General features: G+C 33.1%; 1 protein-coding gene across 1 annotated transcript in view; it reads left to right on the top strand.

Annotated features, from left to right (window-relative positions):
- Positions 1–231: 231 nt before the first annotated feature.
- The window catches only part of LOC134753940 (mucin-17), a 93,378-nt gene continuing 87,089 nt past the window's right edge, over positions 232–6,520 (top strand). The window contains exon 1 of the mRNA XM_063689927.1: positions 232–552. The gene's annotated coding sequence lies outside the window, so the exon portion shown is untranslated. The remainder of the gene's footprint in view (positions 553–6,520) is intronic.

Raw genomic sequence — 6,520 nt, 5'->3', positions numbered from 1 at the left:
AAGGTAAAGCACTGTCAAGTTGGAAGTATCAAGAGTTGAATTTGGGCTTTCCTGTGACTCGACGCTATCGTTGTCTTCTTCTTTTCCATGGTTTATTGGAGCTCTTAATTTTGTGTCTTGCTCTTACTCGGTAAGGCTTGCGCGGAAAGAGATTGTGGGGAACGGACGACCTTTTGCCGTTACGTACGAGCAAGCAGTGCGGCCCGTGCGTTCGACAGAGGTGGTTCACTACTTCGTATTAGACTACATCGCGCCGATCATCTAACAAGCTGAAAAAAATTACGTAAATATTGGCAACATTCAACATCGATTATGAAGCATCAGTAACAGTAATTGAACAGCCGAACAGTTTTTCCTAACTCCAGAACACTTCCCAACTGCCGAGTGCACGCTGCCCGTTGGCGTTTTGTTTAAATTTTATTGTTTCTCTTTGGTTATTGGTGATTTAAAATTATTCTTTATTTGAAATCTCCGCACTCTGTGTTGTGAACTGGATTATTGTGTGTTTTTGTTTCGATATTATTTTTTTTGGATTGTCACACGCGTTTATTGGTAAGTATTCCTGTAGATAGTAAGTAAGTTGTAAATATTATCGTCATTATTCAAAGCTTCTTGTGTATTATTGACATACATCGGGGTTTTGCGGTGCGGGAATGTTTGACATTAGCCAAAGAGTAGGTATTGACTTAAAAAACAGAATGTTCTCTAGCAGGTTTCTACCTAATGAATAATTAATTAATCAATATTAAATTAAAAATCATGTTTTTTTTTATATTTAAACGAACTGCTACAAAGTGAAACACATTTTTTTTTACCTCACCAACGCTAGTAAAATACTTACTGTAGAACATTACAAATCAAATCCAAATGAACGTTATTTAATACCTATCATTGAAAATCATCATTTAAAAGTCAATTCTACTCGCCGACATCAGAAATCAACTCAAAATTTGCATCAAATTACCTGCTTCTGAAAACTACTAATTCTGTTTTTGAAAACATAAAGAGGATTTTTACGAGCTTGTGTGGTGCAAATAAAATTGTATCAAATTCACAGAGAGGTCGTTATTCATTAGGCAGAATATGAGGTTCTCAGACTAACCTATCTCACTTAAACTATCGTTAGACATATTTCAAAATATTTATCAGTACGGTTTTTACTCACTATTATTTAAAAATAATAGTGAGTAAAAGCCGTACTGATAAATATTTTTAAATATTTTACTAACCTATCTGTTTATCTCTACCCTAAAAACCCCGATGTATGATTAATTGATTATTGAAGCTTCAATTTCTACTTAGTCTAAAAATAATGTTTATTTTAATTAAAGTAGGTACCTATCATGCCATTATTTAGGAATGTTTAACATTTTAAGAACTGTTGTAGTTATTAGCGCGTCGGAGAGTTTTAGTTGTATTCTAGTTGATTAATGATTAAATAATAAGCTAACCATCGTACCATTTGGTTGTTTGTAGTAAGTACGTACTTAAAGTTATAAAAACAACCTTCGCAGCGACGCACTTTCATCGACGATGTAAACTGGTGCGGACTTTTCCAGCCAACAGATTAATTAGGTCTACATACCTTAATACTCTATAGATAAATAAGAGACCTTGCTTTTCTGATATACAGTTCCAACTCAAAGGTGTGACTGACGTCTTTTTACATAATTTTTTTAGCAAGATTTAAAACAAGGCTTCATTTTTTAAAAGTAAATACTTACGGCTAAATCTTAGAGAATATAACCAAATGGAGATGCCTTGTCTGTAATTTTCTGTACAAAACAGTACCGATTTTTGCGGCGGAGGGGCACGTCAAATGTATACGTAACGTAAAAATAGTCATATCAGATAAACGTCAGTGCATACAATGTCTACGACCATTGGTCATAGTTTCGACAGAACGCCTGTTAATGGCTACTCCGTTTGGTTATAATATATTCTCCAAGGGCTACATAGGTAAGTAAATAGGTACATTTTATTTCTACCCCTAGCTAGGTAGGTACGGATAGACATTGTTCAAGCTGGCCAACATGGGATTTTAATAGGTTATATTTATATAGTAGGTGCAGCGGTATCTCGTTTTTAAGGATTAGATAGGTAGGTATTAAATAGTTCTACTTTAAAAATTATAACGTTTTTGTTGGTTTCTATTACCTGCCTGCCATGCGAAAAACCCCACCAGCGTTGTTATTTTTTAAATACTTTTAGGGAGTCTAAAATATTTTAAATATAATATTGTTTTCAGCTGATAATTTAGAATCCCTAAAAGGTTTGCTCGCCAAGCGATTATTTATTCAACTGATTTGTGATGTCATCAATTGTATTGGTCAGATTATTGTGAAATAAATTTTATTTCAGAGTAGGTACATACTAAGATAAAAAAATAGGTTATAATAATTGTCCATAAAATGGCAATTGCAATGCAATACAAGGTTTTTAATACAATGGTCATTAGGTCCGTAGTGTGGTATAGCCTGTCCAATTTCTAAGATCAAGTTCGCCATACATTAATACTATGGCGTACTTGATCTTAGAAAAACGGAATATACTTACCTATCGTTACTTAATTATTTGATCCAAAAGAAGCGTTGTCATTCGTAAGTGGGTTAGTGTGTCAAATTTCGTCCATAATATAATAAGTATAACACTACTTTTGCATATATAGTTGTGCCGTTCCTAGGAACGTTCCCCATACAAAATGGGCAACGTTCCCGGGAACGGCACAACTCTATTTGCAAATTATATTTTTTATAAAATAAACCGTAAATATTATTTAAGGTCAAGTGATATTAACCTAAAATAGACAATATGAGCAATACAAACAAATGTAACACATTAAAGTAAGAATTCTTTAAGATTTTTTTTCGCATTTCAAGGCATCTCCCAATTATTTTAGTTTCCGTCCACCATAGGCTCGTTAGTTTTCGTCCACGTATGAGCTAGTTTCCGACCACTACAATTATATATTTCATTTTTAGTTATGTTATACGTATATAAATCGTTTTTAGTTGATTTTATAGCTTCTGCCCGCGACTTCGACCGCGTATTATAATGATTATTTTCGTGATAAACCTAACCTATGTCCTTACTTGGGACTCAAGCTATTTACATACAAAATTCAATAATCCTTAATAGAAATAGGTTCAGAATCAATTGTACAAAATACCATTTTATTTACACACCGTTGACAAAGGAGTGGAAGTAAACTAAATGCCTGCTTTAATAGGCGATACTTTTATAGGCATCATATTGAGAGGAAAAGCAAATGTATATTTACTAGATATGTTTAAATAAAATTGTCAAACTAAATATTCGCCTAGCTATGGGTTTCCCTCCGCACGTGGACGAAAACTAAATACTTACTTCATAATAAAATTGGCACGTTACTTCTCGTCTACTATAGTTCATTTTTTTAGCATTAGATAGAAGGTAAGCAATCTTGACGTGTCTTTTAATTAAAAATCAGTTTTGAAAAATAAATCACAGCAAATACGTTACAATTATAAATCAAATACCATATACCTACGATCTTTAACATTCTTTTCCTTTTTTAAGTAATATAAACAATTTTTTTATAAGGGTTTTTCAATATTTATCAATAAAAAGACACGTCAAGATTGTTTACCTTTTTTCTAGTGCAAAAAAAACTAACTATAAATTTATCTAAGATTTCTTTAAAAAACTTCTTAAAACTGATAATTTTTGGTTTTATTATACTTCTAAGTATACATACGTGCTAAAAATATTACTTAAAATAGCTAGAACAGTTAATAAACTTACTGTGAACATTTCCCGTCTAAACTTTTTTTTCTTGGTTTTATGAGCTCTGAAAGGCACGGATGCGAAGCTGCAACCAATATATATGTTTCATTTTTATTTCGCTTCTAGCGAAATATATTTTTTATGTAGATCAATCTATTGTTTAGACATTAAGGATTGCAATAAGTCCAAAATTATGCGGTAAGGTAGGTTTATATTCAAATTATATGCAATTATTTATGGCAACTCCGTCAAGTGGACGGAAACTGGCACTGGACGGTATCTGGCATAGGTACCTACCCTATGTCCATTCAAATAATAACCAAGGACATTCCTGAACAATTTTGATTCAAGTTCAAATTATATGCTTACTAGAGTAGCTCAACCTCCTCTAACCTTTCTTGATCTAAACTTAATATCATTTCTAAAATTTAATATTTAACAATAAGTAGGTAACTTAGCAAAATAGAAAAGTTAAAGGAGGTTGATTAGTTTGATGTAGCCATGTAGGTATTGCATACATACCTATTACTAATCAACGCTATAAATAGGTTCCTACCTACGCAATATTTAATGGTTCCTCTACACGATGGCCCAGCGCTGGACCAGCGAGATGGCCATGCGATGGTTGAGAGCACGCAATGTGGAATGGATGGACCACGTGTAGATGCGTACGCACCATCGCTGGCCCACTACCTTTGATGTGCGGATGAAAAACCGACACCGTGGCCATCCGATGTATTTCTGTTGCCGCTATAACAACAAATACTAAAAAGTACGGAACCCTCGGTGGGCGAGTCCGACTCGCATTTGGCCGGTTTTTTTAGAATTGTTTGGACTTCGGTCACATGTTGTTTATTGTGTGCGTTAACAAATTGAATTCTACGTGTCACTTGTAATTGGTTTTCTACATCCGGCTGCTTTGTCGCATAAGTAACAGGTAGTTACCTACTTACATTACTCATTGAAGGTTTTTTTCTCATGTCATAATAGTGACTAGCGTAGGCATATCGATGTGTAACTTACGAGCTGAGACAGTGAGAGAGATATAATTAATGACACTCTCAACATTATAAAATACCAAAACAAATTTAAAGTTTGATTGACCACATATTTAACAAATCCTTATATCAGATCTATTAAAGCAATTTTAAATTGTTTTTTTTTTAATTCATTAATATTTGAATAATGTATACTTATAAGTATCCTATTGATAAAGAAAAAAAACTTATTAATTATATGAACAAAAATAAATATTGTACACTATGACTATGGAATATAGTTATAAAGTACAATATTTATTGTGTAATTTTTCCTCTAAATTAGATAGTTACAATTTACGAGTATAACCCTAACAAATTTTCACAAAAATGAACGTTCGTGCAATAGTGACAACACGGTATTAAAGAGATGTCCAAGCACTAATTCATTCGTAATGTTATAGGTAACATAATTATGTAATAGAAAATAAAATGAGAAGTACAAATAAATAAGAAAATACCAATTACCGCGACAGGTACTCATGAAATAAAACTATTTTAACGGATTATATCGCGTATAATTAATTTAAAACATCTTGATGTTTCGGACCCTTTACAGCGTTCATGGTCAACGGCAGACTGAGGAAAAATATTCACCTCTTTCAATATTACAATATGCGAGTCTACCCACATACAAACATACAGTGTGTAAAACCAATACGGGTCAATAAATTAAACCAGATATTTATACAATTTATCCGTTTAATCATTAATTAAGAAGTTTTTTTAAGTTACACTTAATCATGACCCGTTATTAATTTTTGAAAATTTACCGAGCAGCAGTGTACTACAAACATTACGGGACATAACATGACATGACATTACGAGATACGAGCTTTTTATAGTACCTAACTGCCAACAAGCGTTGACAGTTACTTAAAAAAGCTAGTAGCTAGTAGCTAGCGTCAGTATTGGATTTCCACACTGTATACAAACAAACATAATACAAGCGCTTCAAAACCTAAAACTATTTTAGCACACGCTCAAAAATTCCCACCTTTTATGATGATTATACCACTGTCATGAAATAATTTCCACTGGGAACAACTAGTAGTACTGAGTAGTTTAGATCATGCATGATAGCAGTTTATGGCTATTCGAAACCATAATTATAGTTGTACATAAATGCAGCATAAACTTCACAATGACGCTAAGTGGCTGAATATATATCAGATAATACATATCAGGACACATCGTAATTTATATGGTAACAAAGGTGCAAAATAAAATACAAGTGCTCGATATACACGCATCAGCTCCAAGAGCTGCTAGTGTATCAAATAAAAAATAAATAATAATATTAAAGGGTGTGTTCCCATATATATGGCCACTTTGGCCGTCACTATCTATTTGATGCTGACTGTACATGGGGGTCAAATCGTAGCTCTTAAAGTCATTTATCTTTGGCTTCTGTTTGACCCCCAGGTACTAAACGTTACACCGTGTATAATTTTATGTTAAATAGTTAAGAAGTTGTAAAAAAGGCAAACATTGACAAACCCCTCTTTAAAAGCGAAAGTATCGGTCATAAATTAAAGAAAAATACGGATAATATTTATTACAGAAAAACCTACGAAAAAAGAAGCGTGAGTCGATCTTACGTACGAAAATAAATTGTGTGTCTACGGAACCCGTGGGGAGCGAGCCCGACTCTGTTGGTTTTTAAAGATTAAGAGCCAACAGGAGTGATCATTTCTCCATACAAACGTACTCGACTG

The sequence above is a fragment of the Cydia strobilella genome, chromosome Z, assembly GCF_947568885.1.
Source record: "Cydia strobilella chromosome Z, ilCydStro3.1, whole genome shotgun sequence".
Lineage (NCBI taxonomy): Eukaryota > Metazoa > Arthropoda > Insecta > Lepidoptera > Tortricidae > Cydia > Cydia strobilella.
The sequence above is the reverse complement of the archived record's forward strand: the minus strand, read 5'-3'. Positions and strand labels throughout refer to the sequence as shown.